The sequence below is a fragment of the Camellia sinensis genome, chromosome 1 (assembly GCF_055761805.1).
Source record: "Camellia sinensis isolate YWXY chromosome 1, ASM5576180v1, whole genome shotgun sequence".
Classification (NCBI taxonomy): domain Eukaryota; kingdom Viridiplantae; phylum Streptophyta; class Magnoliopsida; order Ericales; family Theaceae; genus Camellia; species Camellia sinensis.
The window spans coordinates 9,287,306-9,302,622 of NC_138961.1; positions in this window are offsets into that span (position 1 = coordinate 9,287,306).

Below are 15,317 nucleotides of genomic sequence, written 5' to 3' on the forward strand. Positions count from 1 at the left end.
ATTTAGTAGACTTGGCAGGGTTCGGGGCCTTCTGTGTTGGGTTGTCACGTTGTTCTGCCAGGAGGACTCTGATGGCGGCATTGGTAGAGAGATGGTGGGACACCACCAACTCCTTTCATTTCTCTGCTATCGGGGACATGACTATGACCCCTCTAGACTTCGCTGTGTTGACCGGCCTGGACATAGGAGGTTGGCCCATCCCCTATGACGAGGACATGGGCGAGTGGGAGGCCGCTTGGACATATCTGTTGGGGGCTCGCCCGGCTGTTGACAGGGTTTCTGGGAGAGTCCGATATACTTGGTTCTCTTCCCACTTCCGACGGGCGGAGATGGTGCCCGAGACTCTTGAGGAGACGGAGCAGTACGCCCGTGGTTTCCTTATGTTCCTCTTCGGGACTACCCTGTTCGCCGATAGAGGGAACACGGTCGGGCTATACCTGTTGAGCGCTCTGGTTGACCTATCACAGGTCAGTCGAAATGACTGGGGTGGCGCCGGCCTGGCTACCCTTTACTTTTATATGAGCGCCACTTCTCGCGGGCGGGAAGACTTACTTGGCGGTTACTGGCGAGCCTGGGAGGTACTTTTCTGTCCCCTTGATTTACATTTCTGCTCTTCATTACTTGTACATTGCACACACACAGCGCACTCTACAGTCTGTATTCTGTTCTCAGCACTTTGTACTTACATTCTGCACTGCTTTTCTCAGCTATGGGTCTTTGTATACTTCCCAGCATTAGCCCCAGAGTTGAAGGTGGCAGGGCCTCCCATGACCCCATATTCATTGGTATTCGAGGGCCCGCACCGGCCGAGACCCCGAGAGACTCTTATTTATCTGCGACAGTATTTTGACACTGTGCGCCCATCGGAGGTACTTCAGAACTTTCAGTTCTTTTCATTTTCATCTTTGATTTGCTCTGTGTATTCCCGATTTCTGATTGGCTTATGTATTTGTTATCCGCAGATCACATGGCAGCCATGGGCACCCTTGGGCGATGGTCTCCGATTTCAGTATCCCGGAGGATCGGGCACCTCCCAGTACAGGTTCCTGCTTGAAGGACCTGTTGGTAGAGCATGGTTTCTGGGGGAACGCTTTCTGCGTCAGGTATGGGGGTATCTTTCTCAGGATCCTCCCTCAGCACCCCCAGTCAGTATGCGGATTGCTGACAGGCTCTCTTTCTCGGAGGTAGTCGGCGCTATGCTGGGTAGCGATGCTTTATTATATCTCGAGGAGGGGGATTACGGCACTTACCGCCATACATATTTGATGCCTCCATTGACGGGAGCTCGTACCCCGATGACGAGGCCTGCTGGTATGTCATCCTCGGGCCAGGCCCGGGCTCGGGCTGCAGATGCCCCTTCTACTAGTAGGGCTGGTACATCTAGAGGTAGGGGTAGATCGGTTCCTCCGACTCCTCCGACTTATCCTCATCCTGGATGGCCAGATATGCCAACTGAGTTGATGGCGTGGCAGTATGGGGCTATCTCTCCGACTCCGATCCCGCTAGAGCCTCCGATGCCCAGTGATCGATACGCCATTGATCCTGACTCACCGCTGGTATGTTCCACTGTTTTTCATTCATCATTCAGACGTTTAGACACTCTTTCATTCACTGATGATTATGAGCTCATATTTGCAGCCATCGCGAGGGTACGTGGAGGAGGTGGTTGGACTGGTGGCCACACTCGAGGGCATGGTCCTTCGGAGGGAGGCACAGTTGTCTATCGCGGGCATTCAGGTACCCTTCAGTTTTCTGGCATTTATCATACTTCTGATGACATGCTGATTTCTACTGCGTCGATAGACTACTTGTGTAGAGCACATCTGACACACACCCCACTTGTACACTGTATTTACATGCACCCACTTCACGTAGTCTTTGCTTGTATCTGCATCTGATGTATATATTTGGACTGATGTATTTGAATTGAACTCTTTGTTTTCAGATACCTTCATGGTTCGGTCAGCCGCAGGCCAGGCCACCTGGGCCTCCTTGGGAAGTTGGGCCATTTGGGCCATTCCAGGGGGCTGTGCCTAAACATCTGAATGATGAATGAAAAAAAAAGTGGAGCATACCGGCGGTGAGTCCGGATCAATGGCGTATCGATCACTGGGCATCGGAGGCTCTAGCGGGATCGGAGTCGGAGAGACAGCCCCATACTGCCACGCTATCAACTCAGTCGGCATATCTGGCCATCCGGGATGAGGATGAGTCGACGGAACCGGAGGAACCGGTCTACTCCCACCTCTAGATGTACCAGCCCTGCTAGTAGAAGGGGCGTCTGCAGTCCGAGCCCGAGCCTGAGCCTGACCCGAGGATGACATACCGGCAGGCCTCATCATCGGGATATGAGCTCCCGTCAATGGAGGCATCAAGTATATATGACGGTAAGTGGCGTAGTCCCCCTCCTCAACATATAGTAAAGCATCACTGCCCAGCATGGCGCCGACTACCTCAGAGTAAGAGAGCCTGTCAGCAGTCCACATACTGGCTGGAGGTACTGCGGGAGGATCCTGAGAAAGATACCCCCATACCTGGCGCAGAAAGCGTTCCCCCAGGAACCATGCCCTGCCAAGCAGGACCCTATACTGGGAGATGTCCGACGCTCCGGTATACTGAAGTCGGAGACCGTCACCCAGGGACACCCAGGGCTGCCATGTGATCTGCGGATGATAAATGCATAAACCAATCAGAAATCGAGAATATACAGGGCAAATCAAAGATGAAAATGAAAGGAACTGAAAGTTCTGAGGTACCTCTGAATGTCGCACAGTGTCAAAGTACTGTCGCAGGTTAAGGAGGGTCTCTCGAGGTCTCGGCCGGTGCGGGCCCTCGAACACCAATGAATATGGGGTCATGAGAATCCCCGCTACCTCCAACTCTGGGGCTAATGATGGGAAGTATACATAGACCCATAGCTGAGAAAAGCAATGCAGAATGTAAGTACGAAATGCTGAGAGCAAAATACAGACTGTAAAAGTGCGCTGTGTGTGCAATCTACAAGTAATGAAAAGCAGAAATGTAAATCAAGAGGACAGAAAAGTACCTCCCAAGCTCTCCAGTAGCCGCCAAGTAAATCACCCCGTCCGCGGGAGGTCGCGCTCATATAAAAGTAAAGGGTAGCCAGGCCGGCGCCACCCCAGTCATATCGATGGACCTGTGATAGGTCAACCAGAGCGCTCAGCAGGTATAGCCCAACTGTGTTCCCTCTGTCGGCAAACAGGGTAGTCCCGAAGAGGAACATAAGGAAACCACGGGCATACTGCTCTGCCTCCTCGGGAGTCTCAGGCACCATCTCCGCCCGCCGAAAATGGGAAGAGAACCAAGTGTATCGGACTCTCCCAGAGACCCAGTCAACAGGTGGGCGAGCCCCCAATAGATACATCCAGGCGGCCTCCCACTTGCCCATATCCTCATCGTAGGGGATGGACCAACCTCCGATGTCAAGGCCGGTCAATACAGCGAAGTCAAAAGGGGTCATGGTCATGTCCCCGGTAGCAGAGAAATGAAAGGAGTTGGTGGTGTCCCACCATCTCTCTACCAAGGCTGCCATCAATGTCCTCCTGGCAGGACAACGTGACAACCCGACGCAGAAGGGTCCAAATCCTGCCAAATCTACCAAATCTCGGACACCCTCCGGGAGCTCGGCATACCAGTCCCGCGCGATGGTGGAACCATACCCCCGCACACTGCGGGAACCAACCTGCATTCAGAATGAATACATGTGTCAATAATGAAGTGAACTGGGCTGTATGCCAATGAGATGAATGGGTTGTGTGCCAATGAAATGAAATAGGCTGTGTGCCAATGAGATGAAATGGGCTGTATGCCGATGAAGTGAAATAAGCTACATGCAAATTCTATCAGTGTGGGCTGCGTGTTCACTATTAATCTGGGCTGCGTGTTCAGAAAATTTGAAGTTTGGGCTGCGTGTTCAACTTTCAGTAAAATTGTGGGCTGCGTGTTCACTATCTATCTGGGCTGCGTGTTCAGAAAATTTGAAGTTTGGGCTGCGTGTTCAACATTCAGTAAAATTGTGGGCTGCGTGTTCAGAAAATTTGAAGTTTGGGCTGCGTGTTCAACTTTCAGTAAAATTGTGGGCTGCGTGTTCACTATCTATTTGGGCTGCGTGTTCAGAAAATTTGAAGTTTGGGCTGCGTGTTCAACTTTTAGTAAAATTGTGGGCCGCGTGTTCACTATCTATCTGGGCTGCGTGTTCAGAAAATTTGAAGTTTGGGCTACGTGTTCAAATTTCAGTAAAATTGTGGGCTGCGTGTTCAACTTTCAGTAAAATTGTGGGCTGCGTGTTCACTATTAATCTGGGCTGCGTGTTCAGAAAACTTGAAGTTTGGGCTGCGTGTTCAACTTTCAGTAAAATTGTGGGTTGCGTGTTCACTATCTATCTGGGCTGCGTGTTCAGAAAATTTGAAGTTTGGGCTGCGTGTTCAACTTTCAGTAAAATTGTGGGCTGCGTGTTCACTATCTATCTGGGCTGCGTGTTCAGAAAATTTGAAGTTTGGGCTGCGTGTTCAACTTTCAGTAAAATTGTGGGCTGCGTGTTCACTATCTATCTGGGCTGCGTGTTCAGAAAATTTGAAGTTTGGGCTGCGTGTTCAACTTTCAGTAAAATTGTGGGCTGCGTGTTCACTATCTATCTGGGCTGCGTGTTCAGAAAATTTGAAGTTTGGGCTGCGTGTTCAACTTTCAGTAAAATTGTGGGCTGCGTGTTCACTATTAATCTGGGCTGCGTGTTCAGAAAACTTAAAGTTTGGGCTGCGTGTTCAACTTTCAGTAAAATTGTGGGCTGCGTGTTCACTATCTATCTGGGCTGCGTGTTCAGAAAATTTGAAGTTTGGGCTGCGTGTTCAACTTTCAGTAAAATTGTGGGCTGCGTGTTCACTATCTATCTGGGCTGCGTGTTCAGAAAATTTGAAGTTTGGGCTGCGTGTTCAACTTTCAGTTAAATTGTGGGCTGCGTGTTCACTATCTATCTGGGCTGCGTGTTCAGAAAATTTGAAGTTTGGGCTGCGTGTTCAACTTTCAGTAAAATTGTGGGCTGCGTGTTCAACTTTCAGTAAAATTGTGGGCTGCGTGTTCACTATTAATCTGGGCTGCGTGTTCAGAAAACTTGAAGTTTGGGCTGCGTGTTCAACTTTCAGTAAAATTGTGGGCTGCGTGTTCACTATCTATCTGGGCTGCGTGTTCAGAAAATTTGAAGTTTGGGCTGCGTGTTCAACTTTCAGTAAAATTGTGGGCTGCGTGTTCACTATCTATCTGGGCTGCGTGTTCAGAAAATTTGAAGTTTGGGCTGCGTGTTCAACTTTCAGTAAAATTGTGGGCTGCGTGTTCACTATCTATCTGGGCTGCGTGTTCAGAAAATTTGAAGTTTGGGCTGCGTGTTCAACTTTCAGTAAAATTGTGGGCTGCGTGTTCACTATTAATCTGGGCTGCGTGTTCAGAAAACTTGAAGTTTGGGCTGCGTGTTCAACTTTCAGTAAAATTGTGGGCTGCGTGTTCACTATCTATCTGGGCTGCGTGTTCAGAAAATTTGAAGTTTGGGCTGCGTGTTGAACTTTCAGTAAAATTGTGGGCTGCGTGTTCACTATCTATCTGGGCTGCGTGTTCAGAAAATTTGAAGTTTGGGCTGCGTGTTCAACTTTCAGTTAAATTGTGGGCTGCGTGTTCACTATCTATCTGGGCTGCGTGTTCAGAAAATTTGAAGTTTGGGCTGCGTGTTGAACTTTCAGTAAAATTGTGGGCTGCGTGTTCACTATCTATCTGGGCTGCGTGTTCAGAAAATTTGAAGTTTGGGCTGCGTGTTCAACTTTCAGTTAAATTGTGGGCTGCGTGTTCACTATCTATCTGGGCTGCGTGTTCAGAAAATTTGAAGTTTGGGCTGCGTGTTCAACTTTCAGTTAAATTGTGGGCTGCGTGTTCACTATCTATCTGGGCTGCGTGTTCAGAAAATTTGAAGTTTGGGCTGGGTGTTCAACTTTCAGTTAAATTGTGGGCTGCGTGTTCACTATCTATCTGGGCTGCGTGTTCAAAAAATTTGAAGTTTGGGCTGCGTGTTCAACTTTCAGTTAAATTGTGGGCTGCGTGTTCACTATCTATCTGGGCTGCGTGTTCAGAAAATTTGAAGTTTGGGCTGCGTGTTCAACTTTCAGTTAAATTGTGGGCTGCGTGTTCACTATTAATCTGGGCTGCGTGTTCAGAAAATTTGAAGTTTGGGCTGCCTGTTCAACTTTCAGTTAAATTGTGGGCTGCGTGTTCACTATCTATCTGGGCTGCGTGTTCAGAAAATTTGAAGTTTGGGCTGCGTGTTCAACTTTCAGTTAAATTGTGGGCTGCGTGTTCACTATCTATCTGGGCTGCGTGTTCCGAAAATTTAAAGTTTGGGCTGCGTGTTCAAATTTCAACTAGTGTGGGCTGCGTGTTCACTATCTAATCTGGGCTACGTGTTCAGAAAATTTAAAGTGTGGGCTGTGTGTTCACTTTCGAATTCGGGCTTTGTGTTCGACAAATCAGTGTTTGAGCCGTGTGTTCTAATGTGGGCTGTGTGTTCGCAATTAATTAATGAGCCGTGTGTTCTAATGTGGGCTGTGTGTTCGCAATTAATTAATGAGCCGAGTGTTCAGAAATTCGAATGTTGAAATTACATGTTCAAGATGCAAGCAAAGTACTATGTCATAAGCTAAACTGCGTGTTCAAGCATGGCAAAGGTGCGAAATCTGGGAAAAATACAGAAAATGAAGTAAATACCTCTCGGGCCTCATGAGAGAGGTGATGCTCCGGCTCTCGGAGAAGCAGATCCACGGGTGCTCGCTCGTCAAAGCTAGTGAAGTGACGGAAGACAGCACGAGGGAGGACATGTGCTGGCGGACGGTACCTCCCGGGAATAAAAGGTCGGGTCCTCGGGGGTAGAGTCATGGGATCGAAATCATCGCCGGCACCTGGAAAACCTCCGCCGTGGGGAGAATTACCCGCCATTTTCAAAAGATCTGCAAAAGGGAGCAAAAATGAGCAAAATGAGCCGAAATTGGAAAAAGTCAACAAAAGTCAACTCTCGGGAAATAAAAAGTCAACAAAAGTCAACTCCCGAGAAAATCTTCCAAATATTATGGCAAACTTACCTCAAGTGGCGAAAGTGCGAAAAGAAGCTCCGAAACTGAAATTTAATTGCTCCAAAGTGCTTGAAACTGAATGTTTTTGCGAAAACAATTTACACAGGGCGTTAGAAAACGCGCATAAAACTCAGATCTGGAGAGGAAGGTGGAATAGGAGGCAAGAAAGGGGAAAGTCTCGGCTGCCTTATATAGGCCCCAAGTCTTGATTGAAGAAGCATGAAGGAAGGAGGTGAAAATACCAAAATACCCCCGGATCTGGGCACATGGCCGGCTGGCCCCATTTTCTAGCCGGCCAGCTATCTGCTTTTTGGATAACTGGCCGGCCAGCCATTAGCTTTATGGGAAACCGGTTGGCCACCTCCCCTTGGGAAGATGAACGGCCGGCCATGTCCCTCACATGCCCACCTAGCTCTCTGCAAATTTTGAGGAAGATCGGAGTTCCCGGGACCTGAAAAAGTTCAAGAAAAGTACACTTCCGGTCGCGAAATAGCTCCGCCGGGACTTCAGCTTCAAGTTCTGACATATGTCTCATCATCATTCATCGAAATCAAAGTGTATCCTTTTTGAATGAGTTGTAACCTTTTAGGGAGGTGGATCGGAGGCCGCGATTGAGTTACCTTCGCCGAAACACGCGTTTCCGTACTCATTGTTTCATGACAAATGAACACCCTGATTCATGCTCGTGTCACATTATCTTGCATTCTCATGAGCATACCTGCATTAACATGCACATTTCTTGATATTGGCATACCTTTATGTTTGAGCATACGTCGTCACGCATGTTCCACTCTTGCATTGCGATGCATTCACATGCCAGCACTGCGTGTGTCGAACCTTCGGAATCACATTAAATATATGTTGGTAGCATATTGTACTTGTTGCAATTTCTCTCTTTTGCAGGCACGATATTGTATGTACGGTTCAATTGAGGCTGATGCGACCAGACGAATCGCGCAGGTATCGTATCTTCTCCGTGTGAGACGTGGCGGGGATTGAATAATCCTCCGCATTCTTAACTGCATGAAATGTAGTTGTTGCTTTGCATTCTTGCTTAAAACTGTTGCATCTATTTGCGAATACTTGCTTCATTACAGCTTGCTGCATTTGCATGATCATTGGGTTACCTTCGGCTTTCTGCATATCATTTGCATTTTGCCCCCTGCCTGCGGGCACATCTTTGTTTATCTTGCCTGTTTGTCTAAGTCTTCGGCCTTGTCAAAAATGGGTCGTCTCTGGGCTTTGACATTCACTCCCGTCACTTGTGACTTCCGAGTTCTGTCAAAGAGGGGCAACTGTAGACACCCCATTTTTGACCGACCTTAAGACTCAGACGTCACCGATTGAGCGCTTGGTGATGTTGCATAATGTGCTCGTTCAGAAGTTTCAGAGTTGCGGCCGTGAGCCCTGCCTCCGGACTTCCGAACCCTCTTCTGTGCCTTGTCTCGGTTTGCGAACCAGACTCGGTTTTCTCTGTTTCTTTTCCTGAAGGGAGGGAGAGGTCCAGTAGACCATCTCTCAATGTCCATAGGCTACATTTGGTGGCCGTAGGCCATTTTTCCCATTTCGGAGTCCGGTTTCCGGTTTTCGGAGCCGTTAGGCCGTGTGCCTCGGTTCGGGACCGCTTAACCATCTCCGTTTGTTCTGATTTTTGGCATACTTCCTATTTGCTCCCTTTTGAGGGACACTGGGGGCTGAGAAGCCCACTTCGTGGCCGAATGCCACTTTCGGTGCTTAACAGCCCATTTTCGGGACCCCGAACTGCGCGTTTTGGTCCCCGAGCATTCGTTTTGCAACGGTTTTCGTTATTTTTTGGCAGGTACCTCTGTTTTATCACCGGGGAGGTCACTGAAGGGTGGGAGGCCAGCAATTGTTGCAGCAACCAGTTATACATCCTCCGACGCCCTCCGGCGCCCGTTTTTCGCACTTCCGGGCTAATGTTGAACCCCTTGGACCCTTTTTCTTGAACTTTGAACCACATATTTGTGATGTACACACATGAGAGGACCCTAAAAGTTCATAGCCGGCCATTAATTCAACTTGACCCTTTTGACCCCCTCCTTCCAGGCTAATGTTGAACCCCTTGGACCCTTTTTCTTGAACTTTGAACCACATATTTGTGATGTACACACCTGAGAGGACCCTAAAAGTTCATGGCCGGCCATTAATTCAACTTGACCCTTTTGACCCCCTCCTTCCGGGCTAATGTTGAACCCCTTGGACCCACTTTCTTGGACTTTTAACCACAGGGTTGTGTTGTACACAGGTAGGAGGACCCCACCAGTTGGTGGCCGGCCAGAAAATCTGATTGACCTTTTTGACCCCTAGCCGGCCGGCTAGGGGGTGTGGCCGGCCGGCCACCTGCAGCAAAAGTACCAAGCCGGCCGGGCTCCTTGCACGGTTCCCTTTACAGCTGTGAGGCTTTATCCCCCAGAAAAGATCTTTATCCGGGGGATATTTTGTGGGGGAAAGTTACTCTCCTTTTCCCCCACCTTTACACCCCCTTTTTGGCCTATATAGCAAGCAAGATATATCCTTTGTTGGGGTTAGAAAACTTCACCTTCAAGCATCCATACACAACTCCATCTTTATCCCTCTCTTTTTCTTAAAAAACCCTAAGTCCCTAAGCTCCATTCCTTCTACACCACCAAGCTCTACCACTACCACCTCATTTCCAGCAACAAGGAAGGTTTCTCAAAGGCCAAAGAAACTGCAAATTGATCCAAGAAGCAACCAAAGTCTTAGTCTTCAAGGGTGAGTAACTTTTCTTCACTTTGACCCTTTTTCTTGATCCATTGGTAAGCCCCCTATGATTTTTGTTTCAAGCTCCGGCCCTAACTGAAAAGGGCCCTCTTTTGAGCTCATCTTCACTTTTCATTAAGGGCTCAACCCTGTTTGAGCCCTCCATGATACACTTGCTTCATTGATCCTCTTATATGTCATCATTTTGCATGCTATTTTCGACCCATGAGTAATCTGTTTTTGAGCATGTTTTAAACTGATATTAGGCTTATTTTGAGCCCCTCTTCAATATTGAAGAAGGGCTCAACACCATTTGGGACTTCCATGTTATACCTACCTTTATACTCCTCTTTTCTTCCCCATTCTTGCATGCAATGGCAGCCTATCATACTTTTGTTTTTGGCCATTTTATAGTTCTGAAAAAGTTCTTATTTTGGTCCATTCTTCATGTTTCATTTAGGTCCTTTCATGGTTTGGGGCCTCCATAGGTCACTTCATGTTATATCTCTCTTTTATTCCCCATTTTTGCATGTTTAGTTAGCCTACCATGCTTTTGTTTTTGGCCATTTTACAGTTCTGGAAATAGTCCTATTTTGGCTCATTCTACATGTTTTATTAAGGGTCTTCAGCTGTTTGGTGATTATTTTGTATACTTCATGTTATAGCACCTTTTGAGCTTCAATCTTGTGCTCATTTTTTAGCATGTTTGTATACTGATTTTGAGGCTTCCATATACTGTAAATATTCATATTTTTTGTCCCTCTTCAATGTTGTAGAAGGAAATGTTTCAGTTTTGGTTTTTCTTATATCACTTGCTTCATTACCCCTCTTTTGGCCCCTTTTCTTGCATGCCATTTTTGCCATACCTATGTTTGCTTTTTGGCCATGTTTATAACTGTGAAAGTGCATCTTTTGGGACTGTCTAGCTTCTGTCTTTGCATTGCATGTCCATGTTGTGCATGTTTGGCATAGCTATAGGCCATTTCGGGTGCCTAAATTCGCATTTCGGGACAATTCCATGCATTTCATGTCATTTCGCCTCATTTCGGGACTGTTTTCCCCATATTTTAGTGCTGAAATTCCATTAGCATGCTTGCAAATCATTTTTTCCATATCACATCACATTTTGCCATTGCCTCGGTTTGCGTGCCCGTGTGCACGCATTTCGAGGCACTTCATTTTTATCCGCCGGCATCCTATGTGAGTGTGGCTAAGGCTCACTCATGTTGGTATAAGCCCATATCATGTTTTCATGTCATTGCATCACATTTTGCCATTGCCTCGGTTTGCGTGCCCGTGTGCACGCATTTCGAGGCACTTCATTTTTATCCGCCGGCATCCTATGTGAGTGTGGCTGAGGCTCACTCATGTTGGTATAAGCTCATATCATGTTTTCATGTCATTGCATCACATTTTGCCATTGCCTCGGCTTGCGTGCCCGTGTGCACGCATTTCAAGGCACTTCATTTTTATCCGCTGGCATCCTATGTGAGTGTGGCTGAGGCTCACTCATGTTGGTATAAGCCCATATCATGTTTTTATGTCATTACATCACATTCTATCATTGCCTCGGTTTGCGTGCCCGTGTGCACGCATTTCGAGGCACTCCTTTTTTTATCCGCCGGCATCCTATGTGAGTGTGGCTGAGGCTCACTCATGTTGGTATAAGCCCATATCATGTTTTCATGTCATTACATAGCATTCTGCCATCGCCTCGGTTTGCGTGCCCGTGTGCACGCATTTCGAGGTACCTCATTTCCATTGCCTCGGTTTGCGTGCCCGTGTGCACGCATTTCGAGGCACCTTATTTTCATAGCATTCTGCCATTGCCTCGGTTTGCGTGCCCGTGTGCACGCATTTCGAGGCACCTCATTTTCATTGCGTATGCCATCGCCTCAGTTTGCGTGCCCGTGTGCACGCATTTCGAGGCACCTCATTTTCATCATATTCTGCCATCGCCTCAGTTTGCGTGCCCGTGTGCACGCATTTCGAGGCACCTTATTCTCATAGCATTCTGCCATTGCCTCGGTTTGCGTGCTCGTGTGCACGAATTTCGAGGCACCTCATTTTCATTGCGTATGCCATCGCCTCAGTTTGCGTGCCCGTGTGCATGCATTTCGAGGCATCTCATTTTCATTGCATTGCATTCATGCATTTTCTCGGTTTGCGTGCCCGTGTGCACGCATTTCGAGGCATATCATTTTCATAGCATAGTGCATACTAGGTTTTATCTTAAATCGCATTTTGTCATTTTCTCGGTTTGCGTGCCCGTGTGCACGCATTTCGAGGCATGTCATTCCATAGCATTGTGTATGTTAGGATTGTATCTTAGTTGCATTTCATGCATATCATGCATATTGCATCGTGTTCGGAATAGGAGTTAGCCCGGGCACGGGAAACGAGGTGCATTTCGTACTCCGAGTGACGGAATGTGTCTCAATTCCCCAGTCACCGACACTCCGGATTATCCATGATGGAGTTAGGTTTTAGCAGTAGTTTCATGTGCATTCATCCTATATTGAGTTGTGCATTTCGACTACTCGGCCATCATGCCTCGGTATGCGTGATTGGTGGCACGAGGTTCGAGACATGCATATATCTGTGCAAATACATTGCTATGCCCCTTTCCTGCTCTCTGTTGCAGCAAAATGAAGAATCAATAAATTTTTGGGGCTTGGCACGCATTTCAAGAACAGATGTAAAAAGAGGCTAATTGGGCATTCCGGTGGATTTCCGCGCAAGACAACCCGGACATGCATCATCCATCAGAAGCAAGGCATTCCCTGGCTTGCACGCCAGTTTTATTTGCTTTCTTAGTTAATTCATTAATTAATTAGAATTTTGTAATATTTTGGACTGTAATATTCTTTTATTCGGGACTGTAATATTTGGACTGTATATTTATTCGGACCCTCTGCGCGAGGGCACAACTGTAATAAGTGTGCGTGAGTGTGTTGTATGTCTTCCAACCCCACGTCTTTCTCCCTTTTATTTATCCGCTTATGATGGTTAGATTAGGGCATGTTTCAATTAGCATACAGTATGACAGCATGTTTGCATTCATTCATCTGTATTGCATGCACCGGGCTCGGCGCATCATACTAACTGCATTGTATTTTCAATTTCAAAGTTGAATACATGATAAGTTGTAACATTCCATATGCCATCTTAGAATAGCCGAGCCTGCTATAGTTGCATTTTGCATGTGTTGCATTAGGCATTTCTGTATACTTAGGATCATGCATGATTTCTAATGTAGTTTCTATTTTGGCTTGGAGTACTCGGTGAGTTTTATGCTTTAGCATCCTTACATGCGTGTGAGTGACTGCCATGATAGCATGCTTACCATGAGGCAATATGCTTATGTGATATATCTGCCTGAATGCCTGTGGGTGAAGGTTGGGTTATCTGAATTAGAATAAATCATCAAATGTTTCAAGCCTACTTGCGGGTAGCAAACCATTTTCAAAAACAAACATGAAATGTTTCGTTCCAATTCAGGCGACCCGGTCTATATTTGTATGCTGTGCGCATCACATAGTAACCTAGGCTAATAAACCGGAATAAGAACTCGCAATGTTTTCAAAACTAGATATCATGGTTAGTAGAGGCCGGACTATGACCGGGCGAGCGGGGGTGCTCACGAAGTGACCTTCCCCAATCGTACCCAAGTTCCCGAGCCGAGGCAACTTTGGTAATGACGGACACGTGGCCTCTTGGCACCGAGTCAGGGTTTCCTAAATTTCCCAAAATAAAATATTTAGGTGGCGACTCTGTATCTGGCAAAGCAGTCCATATTTGGCACTACTTTTTCAAAAAAATCAGTTTCTCAAAACGATTTGCCGGATTTGGACTCTTTGGTTCAGATTAGGAACCGTGACATTTAAGAGTCCGAGCTGTAGTGACCCCAAATGAACAGAACGGGACTAACCCTCCCGGGGCGTTCGGGGACGTCTACACAGGCTCGGCTATTCTAAACATGGCATATGGAATGCTACAGCTAACATGTATCCAATTTGGAATTGAAAATACAATGCAGTTAGTATGATGCGCCGAGCCCGGTGCATGCAAAACAGATGAATGATGCAAACATGCTGTCATACTGTATGCTAATTAAAACATGCCCTAATCTAACCATCATAAGCTGGTAAATAAAAGGGAAGAAAGACGTGGGGTTGGAAAACATACATCACACTCACCCACACTTATTACAGTTGTGCCCCCGCACAGAGGGTCCAAATAAATAATACAGTCCCGAATAAAAGAATATTACAGTCCAAATAATATACAGTCCAAATAATATACAAATTCCTAGTTAATTAATCAAATTAACTAAGAAAGCTGTAAAACTGGCGTGCAAGCCAGGGACTGCCTTGCTTCTGATGAATGATGTATGTTTGGGCTGCCTCGCGCGGAAATCCACCGGGATGCCCCAATTAGCCTCTGTTTAGCAGTTATTCTTGGAAAGCGTGCCAGACTCCGAAAAGTTGTTGATTCTTCATTTTGCTGCAACAGAGAGCAGGAAAGGGACATAGCAATGTATTTTCACAGATATATGCATGCCTCGATCCTCGTGCCACCAATCACGCATATCGATGCATGATGGCAGAGGAGTCGAAATGTGCAACTCAATATATAATGAATGCATGTGAAATCACAACAAGACCTAACTCCATCATGGGTGATCCGGAGTGTCGGTGACTGGGGAATTGAGATACATTCCGTCACTCGGAGTACGAAACGTACCTCGTTTCCTGTTCCCGGGCTAACTCCTATCCCGAACATGATGCAATATGCATGATATGCATGAATGCAACTAAGATACAATCCTAACATACACAATGCTATGAAAATGAGATGCCTCGAAATGCGTGCACACAGGCACGCAAACTGAGAAAATGACGGAATGCGATCTAAGATACAACCTAGTATGCACTATGCTGTAAAAATGAGATGCCTCGAAATGCGTGCACACGGGCACGCAAATCGAGAAAATGACATACGCAATGCAATATGGCAAAAATGGCATATAGAATGCAACATGGACTTATACTAATATGAGAGAGCCTCAGCCACACTCACATGAGAGGCCGGTGGATGAAAATGAAGTGCCTCGAAATGCGTGCACACGGGCACGCAAACCGAGGCAATGCCCGCGCAATGCAAATGCATGAAAAATGACATATAGAATGCAACATGGACTTATACTAACATGAGAGAGCCTCAGCCACACTCACATAAGAGGCCGATAGATGAAAATGAAGTGCCTCGAAATGCGTGCACACGGGCACGCAAACCGAGGCAATGGCATACGCAATGCAAATGCATGGAAAATGACATGCAAATATGTTAATGGATTTTCAGCAATGAAATGTGGGGGAAAACAGTCCCGAAATGAGGCGAAAACACACCCGATGCATGGAATCTCTCCCGAAATATGAATTTTGGCAT